Genomic DNA, 13839 nt, shown 5'->3' with positions numbered 1-13839 from the left:
TATCATGCCGAGCCCGAAATTCATTGAGGTGAGGGCGTAAGGGTATGAAACTAAGTCCTTTGCTGAGCACTGAACGTTCAGCACGGAGAGGGGAAGGTCAGGGGGTATAGTGAATACACGGCTGGGGTTGGGATTGGAAGATGGGGTGGGGACGGAGGGACAGGCAGGGGTGGAGGGTCCTAGATGGGTGTTGGTGTCGATGAGTTGTTGGAGCTTGCGTTCCTTAGCACTTGAGAGAAAGAGAAAAAGTTTCTTGTTGAGGCGTCGGATGAGCCGAAAGATAAAATGAAACTGGGGGCACGCGCAGCTTTGAAAAAGGGTACGGCGGTGCTGCTGGAGGGAGAGGTCGAGTGTGTTCATATGGCGGCGCATGGCACTGAGAGTGGATTTCAGAATGTGACGGGAACAGCAGTCCGAGAAACGTTTTATGTCCCGGAGATACCTGTAATCCTGGGTGGGTTCGAAACATGAGGGGTGGAATTTCAGTTGAAATCCATGTGGGGTAAGTCGGAGACGGAGACAGTCACTGAGAAAGGAGATATGGCTGTGAAAGCGGGTTTTAGTAAACACCTTGTCAAACACTAGGAGAGAAATGGAAAGCAATGAAGGTGAACAAGGCAACAGAGAAATCCGGAAATCTTGTCGCAGAGAGGAACAGAACTTCTTCAAGGAGGTAGGCATTTCTTGAAGAGCAGTGGCAGTCAATTAAACACAGAGATAAAAACAAAAAAACTGCGGATGCTGGAAATCCAAAACAAAAACAGAATTACCTGGAAAAACTCAGCAGGTCTGGCAGCATCGGCGGAGAAGAAAAGAGTTGACGTTTCGAGTCCTCATGACCCTTCGACAGAACTTGAGTTCGAGTCCAGGAAAGAGCTGAAATATAAGCTGGTTTAAGGTGTGTGTGTGGGGGGCGGAGAGATAGAGAGACAGAGAGGTGGAGGGGGTTGGTGTGGTTGTAGCAACAAACAAGCAGTGATAGAAGCAGAATATCAAAAGATGTCAACAACAATAGTACAATAGAACACATAGGTGTTAAAGATAAAGTTGGTGATATTATCTAAACGAATGTGCTAATTAAGAATGGATGGTAGGGCACTCAAGGTATAGCTCTAGTGGGTTTTTTTTTATTTTATATAATGGAAATAGGTGGGAAAAGGAAAATCTTTATAATTTATTGGGAAAAAAAAAAGAGAAGGGGGAAACAGAAAGGGGGTGGGGATGGGGGAGGGGACTCACGACCTAAAGTTGTTGAATTCGATATTCAGTCCGGAAGGCTGTAAAGTCCCTAGTCGGAAGATGAGGTGTTGTTCCTCCAGTTTGCGTTGGGCTTCACTGGAACAATGCAGCAAGCCAAGGACAGACATGTGGGCAAGAGAGCAGGGTGGAGTGTTAAAATGGCAAGCGACAGGGAGGTTTGGGTCATTCTTGCGGACAGACCGCAGGTGTTCTGCAAAGCGGTCGCCCAGTTTACGTTTGGTCTCTCCAATGTAGAGGAGACCACATTGGGAGCAACGAATGCAGTAGACTAAGTTGGGGGAAATGCAAGTGAAATGCTGCTTCACTTGAAAGGAGTGTTTGGGTCCTTGGACGGTGAGGAGAGAGGAAGTGAAGGGGCAGGTGTTGCATCTTTTGCGTGGGCAAGGGGTTGTGCCATAGGAGGGGGTTGAGGAGTAGGGGGTGATGGAGGAGTGGACCAGGGTGTCCCGGAGGGAGCGATCCCTACGGAATGCCGATAAGGGGGGTGAAGGGAAGATGTGTTTGGTAGTGGCATCATGCTGGAGTTGGCGGAAATGGCGGAGGATGATCCTTTGAATGCGGAGGCTCGTGGGGTGATAAGTGAGGACAAGGGGGACCCTATCATGTTTCTGGGAGGGAGGAGAAGGAGTGAGGGCGGATGCGCGGGAGATGGGCCGGACACGGTTGAGGGCCCTGTCAACGACCGTGGTTGGAAAACCTCGGTTAAGGAAGAAGGAGGACATGTCCTTAACCGAGGTTTTCCTTAACCGAGGTTTTCCACCCACGGTCGTTGACAGGGCCCTCAACCGTGTCCGGCCCATCTCCCGCGCATCCGCCCTCACTCCTTCTCCTCCCTCCCAGAAACATGATAGGGTCCCCCTTGTCCTCACTTATCACCCCACGAGCCTCCGCATTCAAAGGATCATCCTCCGCCATTTCCGCCAACTCCAGCATGATGCCACTACCAAACACATCTTCCCTTCACCCCCCTTATCGGCATTCCGTAGGGATCGCTCCCTCCGGGACACCCTGGTCCACTCCTCCATCACCCCCTACTCCTCAACCCCCTCCTTTGGCACAACCCCTTGCCCACGCAAAAGATGCAACACCTGCCCCTTCACTTCCTCTCTCCTCACCGTCCAAGGACCCAAACACTCCTTTCAAGTGAAGCAGCATTTCACTTGCATTTCCCCCAACTTAGTCTACTGCATTCGTTGCTCCCAATGTGGTCTCCTCTACATTGGAGAGACCAAACGTAAACTGGGCGACCGCTTTGCAGAACACCTGCGGTCTGTCCGCAAGAATGACCCAAACCTCCCTGTCGCTTGCCATTTTAACACTCCACCCTGCTCTCTTGCCCACATGTCTGTCCTTGGCTTGCTGCATTGTTCCAGTGAAGCCCAACGCAAACTGGAGGAACAACACCTCATCTTCCGACTAGGGACTTTACAGCCTTCCGGACTGAATATTGAATTCAACAACTTTAGGTCGTGAGTCCCCTCCCCCATCCCCACCCCCTTTCTGTTTCCCCCTTCTCTTTTTTTTTCCCAATAAATTATAAAGATTTTCCTTTTCCCACCTATTTCCATTATATAAAATAAAAAAAAAACCCACTAGAGCTATACCTTGAGTGCCCTACCATCCATTCTTAATTAGCACATTCGTTTAGATAATATCACCAACTTTATCTTTAACACCTATGTGTTCTATTGTACTATTGTTGTTGACATCTTTTGATATTCTGCTTCTATCACTGCTTGTTTGTTGCTACAACCACACCAACCCCCTCCACCTCTCTGTCTCTCTATCTCTCCGCCCCCCACACACACACCTTAAACCAGCTTATATTTCAGCTCTTTCCTGGACTCGAACTCAAGTTCTGTCGAAGGGTCATGAGGACTCGAAACGTCAACTCTTTTCTTCTCCGCCGATGCTGCCAGACCTGCTGAGTTTTTCCAGGTAATTCTGTTTTTGTTTTGTGTTCTTTTGTTCTTTGTCTGTGACATCTTTTGATGATCTGCTTCTATCACTGCTTGCTTGTCCCTACAACCACACCACCTCCTCCACTTCTCTCCCCCACCCAACCCACCACCCCTCCCATCCCCCCAACACACACACACACATACCTTAAACCAGCTTATATTTCACCCCTTTCTTATTTCAACTTAGTTCCGTCGAAGGGTCACGAGGACTCGAAACGTCAACTCTTTTCTTCTCCGCCGATGCTGCCAGACCTGCTGAATTTTTCCAGGTAATTCTGTTTTTGTTTGGGAAATAACCTTGTTGTCGGCAAGGGGTTAAATATATTTCACCGCCCAGATGATTTCCATAGCAGGCGTTATGAGGAGATTAGACGTATTCCATGTAACAACATATCGTTGGACACACAGTGAAACTACAGGACTGATAACTCCAGAGATTCAGTCAAGATTGCAGAGTATTTCGCTTGTAAGTCATGCAGAATAACAACAATTGAATATATTCGGTATTTACAATCTATAATTTGTTACTTTATTCAGTTTAAAAATTAGAATTTATTTAGCTTAGAACTTAGAAGAAAAAGCCGTGTGTACCTTTAACATTGCACTCAAAGAAGTGTTAATATCACAAAATTAGATATTTTATATAATTGCATTTTTCTAAATAGAAACTTATATTGAGTTTACTCACTGAAGCCTCAGGGTCCTGCTGTTAAGGTTAAAGCCTGGAACAATAACTTTGTTTGATATTTATTCGTAATTAGGCTGTAATAGGATTCAGTTTTCTGCATCTGTACATCTTAAAAACTGAAACTAATCCGACAACCTTACAAGGCCATTTGGTAGCCGCAGATAGAGCCCCAGAGAAGGTGCACTGAAAACCACCTTCATACAAGGGATCTGAATGAACTCGTGATTGGCTCCAGGTGCGGTTCAAATGCCTCAGCAAAGCAGGGGGCAGGAGGAAGTGGTGCGAGGGGTGGAGATGTAGCTATCTCTACTGTTGGAACTTTCCATGATATCCTGTAATATTATAGCATGTTTCATGCTCCATAAATTGTATTTGTGAAGGGTTCTACCACTGAGGATGGAGGAGAGAGAGGAAAACAGCCTATCATGAAATGAAGAAGATGATATTGAGGAGGAGGTTGGAAGGTCGTGATGTAATTGGATATGTGGATGTACAAAGGGATCTGGGTGTCCTTGTACACCAGTCATTGACAGTAAATAGCCAGGTGCAGCAAGCAATTCAGAAGGTGACTGTCATGTTGCCCTTCCTTGCAGAAGGATTTGTGTTCAGAAGTAGGGTTCTCTTATTTCTGTTATCAAGGCCTTGGTGGAACCACACCTGAGGTATTGCATGCATTTCTGATCTCCCTACATAAGAAAGGATATACTTGCCAAGGAGGGAGAGCAGCAAATGTTCACTAGGCCAGATGCAGGGGATGGCAGCCCTTTCGAATGCAGAAAGATCGTTCCGGAATGGCCTGCATTCACTAGAGTTTTGACGAATGAGAGTGGACATGATTGAAAAGTATAACATTCTAACTGAGCTATGGCGATTGGATACACGCACGATGTTTCCTCTGTTTGAGGAGTCCAGAATCAAGGTCCACAGTCCCAGGATGAGGGGCAGGTCATTTTGGACTGAGATGAGGAACAATTCTATCACTCAGAGGTTGGTCAACTTGTTGGTTTCTCTGCCACTTAAGGCTGTGGAGGCTGGGCTCCTGAGTAATAACGAAATAATTAGATACACGTTTGTACATTAAGGGCATCCAGGGACATGGAGCGAAAGCAGGAATAGAGCATTCAAACAGATAATCTGACATGCTCATGTTGAAAGCCGTAGCATGCTTGAAGTGCCGAATTGCCTACTCCTTTTCTTACTTTCAACGTTTCTACGTTTCTAAAAGCAAGCGGATGATGAGGTGTACGGTGAGGACGAAGGCTCACTTGGGACGCTATGCATGACATGCCCGACGAAGGACACAGCAGCTCATGCAATACTTCATCGCAGCCAGAGACTGGTTCATTCTGCTTCCCTCCACATGATGGCATGAAGAGTGTGAAGCAAGAAATTGAAGGGAGAGGTGGGAATTAAGATCACCAGGACATGGAATTTTACCTATCCTGTATTCGATGACATATCACATATCTGGAAGATTTAATGAATGGTGCACACAGGCTGTTGGGCAAAGTGATAACCACATAGTAACATATAGATCATACAGGGTACGTATAGCAGATTTCCAGTCCCAACGGATGATTTGAATTGTGAACATCGAAATCGTTACTGCAGTTGCCTCCCCCTGCACACTGGTGTTGTGCTTATGAACCAGTTCATAGCACTCGATTCCAACTTGCACTATTTATAGATTGATTCTATGGCTGGCTCCTGCTGAGTGGATGATGCTGATGGTGATTCATTGGTACGTTTACCTCCTCCTCGTGTCTGAGTCCTGTCTCTTCTCCGGATAGTGGGAGCTCAGCTCCAGGACCTGTGAAAGAAACACAAGGCATCAATGATACTAGTCAGACAGAACATCCCCCTCACTGTCACTGATCTTGTTCCAAAGTTCTCCCAGTACACAGTTGCTGCCTTTCACTGTCTCCTTGGCTAAAAACTCTGAGGCCTTGGAGGTATACTATACCATTTTGACAGTAGTTGCTAATACCAAACCACTGATCAACTCCATCCCTGATGTTCCCCAGATAGCTCATGTCAGCACCTGCACATCTGCATCAACACGAGGGCCGTGTGAACATGGGAGGGTGGATTCGCTATGAACCACACGTTCTGTGGAAGGTATTCTGGCAATGTGCATTCCCTTCTCCCCCATGGTTCGAAAAGGGTGGAGATTTGGGGCCCCACTGCTGTCCTTTGTAGCTCTCGAGTATTGCGCGTCCTCTTCACTTGCAAGGACTAGAGAGGAAGATTGATGTATTGTCTCATCGAGGGACAGTGATTGGAGATTCTTCCAATGGATCTAATGTTCATTCTACTTATTACCATCCATTATCATTGATATGTCTTGCTGCACCTTTTCATTGGGCAGAGGTTCCTGTAGCCCTTCTGAGCATCATATAGCCTGTGCAGAACCGAGGCCTGACATGCTATATGCTGCAGTTCCAGTCTTCATGCCCAGTAGGGACATCTCCCTCACCTTGGCAAAGTGCAGAAGGTCACTGAGGCGCTTTCGACATTTTATCCAGAGACAATGGTGATCAGTAGTTCAGCTGATGACATCCAATATTATCAGCCAAGCTCCTTTTATGGTGGCCGCAGGGAGCCTGGATTCTTCAGGGATCAGGACATCGCTATCTGTGTCTACCTCTGTCAGAAGTGTGTCCAGGCTGTGCTCTTTGAAGCTGAGTGCTGCTGCCTCCTAGGACTACGGAGGGAACCTGGATTATCTATTGACTAGTATAGCCTTGTGTGTTCCTTGCTCCATCAGCAGAATGCCTGAGAACATGCCTGACGGCTCTGATCCCTCAGAGGCTGCATGGATGTATCCTCAGATTGAAGGTGGCTGGTGACGCCGGTATGCAGGCTTGATTGCAGCTGGTCAACTATATAATGATGATCATGCTGCAGCTCATAACTTGGTAAAACAATCAATCAGAGTGTTGAAAATGAGGCACCGGCACTTGGACCTATTTGGTGGACCCCTGCAATATATCCCTCAGATCATTTGACATATCATTGTCGCCTGCTGTCACCGTATATATCGGCACAGCATCGGGCAGAGGAGCTAGCTAAGGTGGAGCTGGATGTCTCCTCCGATGAAAAAGACGGCAACGGGGATAAGGGTGAGGTGGTCCTTGAAGGCGAGCATGACGACAATTAGGCCAGCACACTGGCCAAATGGGGCAGGTGCATATGGGAGGCATTGGTAGCTGCCAGAGTTGTGGAGGAGGATGACAGCACAGAAGTGGCACCACAGGTCCTCACATTGCCTCTGTGGACAGTTGATTCCAGTCTGGCTATTGCCAACGCATGTAACTTCTGCGAGAATGGTCCTGACATGGAGATGCAGTGGAAGCCCAAACTGATCGCTTGGTTCCAGGAGGGTGATGGCGATGTGGAGTGAGAACACTCCATGGATCTGCACATATCATCACTGAATGTCTTACTCCAGTCTGATGATAGCAGCTCACTTCACTCTCGGATAAGGGTCAGATCATAGAGATGAAGCCCTAGAAATTTAAATACACCTTCAGCATTTGATCGCTGCAAGAGCACAGCGCCACCAGTGACAGATTCTGTCAGGATGGTGGCCTGTATCAGCTTAAATGTGCTGTGAGCACAGAGAGAGAATGATTGATTTTTGTGACGCCTGCCCATGACATTCTGGCAGCAATGACGATACCGTGAAGGAGCAGGCATCAGCGCTGTGTCCACTGAGTGTGAATCTGGACCACCACCTTGTCCTGAAGGCTGCACAAAGCACAAGGAAGTGGCCTTGCTATGAGAAACCTGCCTTAACCGTGTGCAGGAAAGGAAGTTTCACACCTGTGGAATACAAACACTGCTGAGCATTACGCATACAAATGGGAAAGAATTTTCCTGGTGAGATAATTTGTATTGGTGATGTAGAAGTGACAAACCCAACTGCCCAGATTGTGAAACTATATCTTCCTAACCTCCCTAACTCTGTCGCTACATCTCGATGGGCCCTGGAATTGAGACCGAGGTTGGACGCATCGTGCTGATTGTCATGACCGTGATGGGTGCACTCTGGTGGGCTGAGGGCCTTTAGGTCCCCGGCATTCCTTCACCTGCTATGTGGCAGTGATGCCCTCCTCGGTATGTGGAGTTGGAGCTGCAGATGTGACAGGAAGGAAGCATTCAGGTAGGATGGATTGTTCCGCTGTCACCTGATTGGATTGACCCGCTCTGCATCTGCTGATTATCCTTCCTGTGGGTGACTGATGGTCCTTGACTGCTTAGGTTGCAATTTGTGTAAGTTAATCCATTTGTGTGTCTATCTGAGCGTTTGTGTGTCCAATTATATGTGCGAGTGTGTGTTTATTGTGTGTGTGTGTACAAGAGAGAGAGATAGCAGTGTGAGTGCTTCTGTGTGTATGACTATGTTTGTGGGTGTGTGCGTTTTTTGAGCATGTTCCACTCTGTGCGTTAAATATTCTAGGTGTGTTTGTGTGCATGTATTTACGTGTGTTTCTCTTTGCATGTGTCTTTTTAACCTTGTGCTCAACTGGCAGGAAGTGTTTGTGAGAGCTTGTGTGTGTGAGTGCTTAATAGTGTTTATTTTTGTGTAAGTATTTGTGCACCCTTATGTGCGTGAATCTGTGTGCTTCCGAATTTATATCTCTGTCTTTGTCTGTGTGTGTGTTAGAGAGAGAGAGAGCGGGAAGTGAGAGTGATTGACAGAGAGAGAGATAGAGAGAGAGAGAGAGAGAGAGAGATAGAGAGAGAGGGAGAGAGAAGGAGAGAGAGAATTAAAGTTTTTGTGACACTATGTTTGAGTGTCAGCACGTGTGTCGGTGGGTGCATGTGCATTTCATGTGACAGTGTATAAGAGAGGGTGATGGAGTGATTGAGTGCACACGTCGGCCTGGATGTGATTGTTCGTGTATGTATGTGTGCATATGTGTGTGCCACTGCATGTGTGAGAGTGCATTTGAGAGCATGTGTTACAATTTGTGTGTGTGCATGTATTTGCAAGAGATTGTGCGTGTATCTGTGTGTAACTTGCTGTGTGTGTGTCTGTGTGTGTGTGTGTGTGTGTGTGTGTGTGTATGTGTGTGTGTGTGTGTGTCAAAGAGATAGAGAGAGAGAGAGAGTGGGTATAAACTCTTTTTATAATGCAAGTTGGCTTCACTGGCTAGGCCAGCATTTATGTCACATGCCTAATCACACTTGAGAAGTGTATGTGTGCTTCTGCGTGAGTCTTTCTTTGTATGTCTGTGTATGTGTGTGCATGTTTGTGTGTTTGTGTGTATGTGTGTGTCTGTGTGTGTGCTTTCTGTGCATGTCCGTGTATCTGAATTTGTATGTGTATATGTGTGTGTATGTGTGAGTGAGAGAATCTCTTTGAATGTGTGTGTTTCTCTGTCTGAACTGGTTGTGTGTACGTTTGTATGTTTCTGTGTGTGTGTGTGCGTGTGCGTGTGCTTGCATGTGTATGTGTGTGTATGCGTGAGAGACAGAGTGTCTTTGTGATTATGTGAGTGTGTGTGTTTGTGAATTTGTTGTCTTTGTGAGATTCTGAGAGCGTGTGTGTTTGTGTTGTGTGGGTGTGATTGTGTGTGTGTGCGTGTTTCTCTGTGTATGTGAATGTGAGAGTTTCCTTGAGTGCCTTTGTGTCCACCTATGTGTGCTTGTCATTCGATATCTGTGTTTAAGTGAGGTTAAGTTTATGAGTGTGCTCGTGCATCAGTGTTTTCTTCTGTATTTGTGTGTTTGTGTGTATTTGTGTGCTTGTGTGTGTATGTGTGTGCCTGTGTGTATGTGTGCACATTAGTGTGTGCATGTGTGTCTGACTGTGCGTGCATGCATGTCTGCATTCTTGTATAGGGGATGGCGTGTGTGATCGTCTTTGTGTGTACATGTGTGTAGTTGCGTTCACAGATGTGAGTGCATCTGCACTTCTTAGTGTGTGTGTCCATGTGTGTATTTGTGAGTGTTTTATATTTATTCCTATGGATGTGGGCTTGGCGTGATAAGTCAGCCTTCTTGTCCTTGAGAATTGTATGCACATTGGTGGCTTTCTGTCTGTGAGTACCTGTATGAAATTCTGTGTAACTGCGTGTGTGTGTGTGTGTGAATGCGTGTGTGTGTGTGTGTGTGTGTGTGTGTGCATGTGTGTGTGTGTGTGTGAATGTGGATATGGTGATGGTTTTCTGAGTCTGTGAGTCTGTGTGTGGGTGTGTACTTGTGTTTGTGTGCTACTCCGTGTGCGTTTCTGTTTGTCTGTATGCACGTTTGCTTCTTTTCCTGGAAGCGTCTGTTAGAGTTCCTGTGAGAAGATGTGTGTGCATGTGTGCATGTGCTTGTGTGTGTTTACTTGTATCAGTGTGTGCGTGAGTGTGTGTGAACGTCTGTGCTTCTCTGAGAGAGTGTGTGTCTGTCTGTCTGTGTGTGTGTTTGACAGTGCATCCCTCTATATATGTGAGCTTGTCTTTGTGAGTCCTAGAGTGAGTCCGTATGTTCTTCTTCTGTTTCTTTCGGTGTTCATGTGTGTATGTGTCCATGCTAGATAGAGTGTGCCATTTTGTATTTGCGCCGTGTGAAGTGTTGTGTGTTTGTACGAGTGTGTGCACATGTGTGTGTGTGTATGTGTGTGTGTATATGAGGGTATCTTTGTGAATTTTTGAGTCCTGGTGTGAATGTGCATGTGCTTGTGTTTGTGTGTGCATCTGTTTGCTTGTGTACCTGTTTGATTATGTGCCTCCGTGCGTCATAGAGAATGCCTGTGAGAGCGTGGTTGTGTTTCTGGGTGTGTGTGTGTGTGTGTGTGTGTGAGTGTGAGTGTGAGTGTGCATGCACATCTATTTTTCTGAGTATGGTATTGAGTATGTAAATATCTTTATCTTTGCATGTGTAAGTTGTTGTGTTCATCTGTGTAAGTGTGTGTGTGTCTCTTAGTTTCTGTGCGTGTGTGTCTGTGTGCGTGTGGTTGTGTATGTTTTTGAATTTAGTATATTTGATTTTATGTGTGTGTGTTTGTGTGCGTGAATGTGGGTATATTTGTGAATTTCGGAGTCTGTGTGTGAGTGTGCGTGTGCTTTTGTTTGTGTCGTACTCTGTGTGTCCTTCTGTGCCTGAATGTGGTCCTGCCTGTGCACGTCAGAGAGAGTCTCTGTGAGATTGTGTGTGTTTCTGGGTTTGTGTGTATGTGTGTTTGTTTGTGTGTGTGTGTGTGTGTGAGAGAGAGAGAGACAGACAGAGAGAGAGCAAGGAAGAGACTTATACATAGTGAGACAGAGAGTGAAACAGAGAGACAGAATACAGAATGAGAGAAAGTGAGGGAAGGAGAGAGGCATAGTTATTTTTGCACCGGCGTGCTTCTGTGTGGGTATTTTGGTCTGTGTGTTAGATACCTGATTCTGTATGTGTGCCTGCTCATTGTGTCTGTGTTTGTATCTGTGTTTGTGTTTATCTGTGTATGTCTGCCATTGCCTGTGTGTGTGTGTGTGTGTTTTTGTGTGTATGCGTGTGTGTGTGTGTGTGTGCGCGCACGTCTAACAGAGTCTGTAACTATGTGCGCATGTGTGTGAGTTGGTGTATGTTTCCCTGTGTGTGTGTGTTTCTGTATATGTGAATCCATATGTACATATGTTTGTCCATGAGAGAGTTTATGTGTCTGTATGTCTGTGAGGCTGTCTGTTTATCTGCTTGCATGCGTGTGCGTGTGTGTGCTTGAGGAAGAGACAGAGATAAAGAGGTGAGAGACAGAGAGAGTGAGACAGAGACAAAGAGGGAGAGACAGAGAGAGAGGCAGAGACATAGAGACAGAGAGAGAGCATTTGCATTTGTGTGTGTTTTTGATGCTGTATGTGTGAATCAGTGTTGATATCCGTGTGCAGGTGTGAATTTCTGTTTGGTTGTATGTTTGTGTGTGTGCGTCTGCACATGCATGCATGTACATGTATATGATTTTGTGCTTGTGTGTGGCTGCATGTATGTGTGTGCGTGTATGTGAGTTTGTGTGTGTGTGAGAGAGAGAGTGTGTGCGAATGTGAAGCTTTTAAATGCATTTTTAAGGTATGCGTGTTTCGCTGGCTAGGTGAGCATTTATTACCCATCCTTAAATCGCTTCAGAAGTATGTGTGTTTTTCTGGGCGCTTGTGAATCTGTGCTTGCATCTGTGTAAACGTGCATGAGTGGCTGTGTGTGTGTTTCTGTGTATGTGTTCTGTTTATATATGTATGTATTTGTGTTTCTCTCTGTGCGTGTACTTATGTGTGTGTGTGTGAGTGTGTAAGAGTCTGTCTGTCTGTTTGTGCGTTTCTGAACATGTGTATCTTTGTATCCATGCATGTGTGCATGTGAGAGTGTATGTACGGCTGTCTGCAGGTCAGAATGTGTGAATGTATGTGTTTGTGTGTATGTATGTATGCCTTTGTGTGTTTCTGTACCTGTGAATCTGTGTGTCCGTTTGTGTGGGGAAGAGATTGTGTATGTGTGTGTGTCTGTGTCTGTGTGCCTGTGAGAATGAGTGTGTCTGTATGTGTGAGTGTGTGTGTGCGTTCCTGTATATTTGAATATGTTTTTCCAATTGTTGTGCAAGTGAGAGTGTATGTGCCTTTACAATTGTGAAACTCTGTGTATCTTACGTGCATCTGTGTGTTTAATTATGTGCTTGTTTGTGCGAAAGAGAGAGTGAGAGAGTGAGAGAGAGAAAGCCTGCGGTTTTCCATGTGTTCTTGATGTTGAATGTGTGAATCAGAGCATCGACACGTGTGAATTGCTGTTTGAGTTTGTGTGTGTGGGTGTGTGTGTGTTTGTGAGTATCTGCACATGTGTGCGTATGTGTGTGTGTGTGTGTGTGTGTGTGTGAGTGTGTGTGTATGTGTACGTGCGTGTATATCTGTGTGTGAATTAGTCTGAGGTTTTTAAAAAAACTATGAAGAGATGTTGGTTCTGCTGGCTAGGTTAGCTTTTATTTCCCATTCCTAATTCCACTTGAGAAGTGTATGTGTTTCAGTGTGAGTGCGAATAATTGCTTTTGTGTTTCCATTGTGCATGTGTTTGTGGGATTGTGTGTGTTTGTGTGTGTATGTATGTGCACATGCACACACATGTATGCATTTTGCATATGTTTGTGTGTCTGTTTATATCCCTGAGTGTATGTGTGTTTGTGTGTGTGTGTGTGTTCATGTATTTGTCTATCTGGGTGTCCATGCCTATGTGCATGTGAGAGTGAATGTTTCTCTGTAAGCATGTGTGATTGTGTATGTCTGTGTGCATTTGCGTATTTTGTGTGTGTGTGTGTGTGTGCGTGTATGTCTGCGAAAGTGTGCATCAGTTTGTGGGTGTGCGGTTTTTCAATGCTTTATTAATGGATGTGCATTTTGTTGGGTGGGGAAGCACTTATTCCACATTATACGTTCCCTTGAGATGTGTGCGTGTGTGAATGTGTGCGTTTCTGTGTGTGCAAGTGCAATTGTGTTTATATGCATTGTGTGTGTGTGTGTGTGCTTGCGTGCATGTGTGTGCTCTATATTATGTTTCTCTGTCTGTTTGTATGTGCTTGTGAGCGTGCATGTGCTTGTGTGTGTGTGTGTTTCTGTATACATGAACATCTGTGTCCATATGTGTGTGCATGTGAGTTTGTTTGTCTTACTCTGTGTGCATGTCTGTAATTGTGTGCATTTGCATTTATATGTGTGTGTGTGTGTGTGTGTGTGTGTGTGTGTTTGTGTTTGTGCATTTCTATATTTGTGAATCTGTGTGTGCATTTGTGTTTGCATGTGAGAGTCTAAGTGTCTGTATGCTTGTGAGGCTGTGTGTTTATCTACATGCATATGTGTGCATGCGTGTATGTGCGCGTGTAGTCATGCAAGAGCGAGAGATAGATAGAGAGAGAATGTGAATGTGTGTGTGCTTTTGATTCTGAATATGTAAATCAGTGTGTCCACATAACTGAATTTC

This window comes from Carcharodon carcharias, chromosome 15 (assembly GCF_017639515.1).
Source record: "Carcharodon carcharias isolate sCarCar2 chromosome 15, sCarCar2.pri, whole genome shotgun sequence".
NCBI classification, from domain to species: domain Eukaryota; kingdom Metazoa; phylum Chordata; class Chondrichthyes; order Lamniformes; family Lamnidae; genus Carcharodon; species Carcharodon carcharias.
This window is presented reverse-complemented; position numbering follows the sequence as displayed.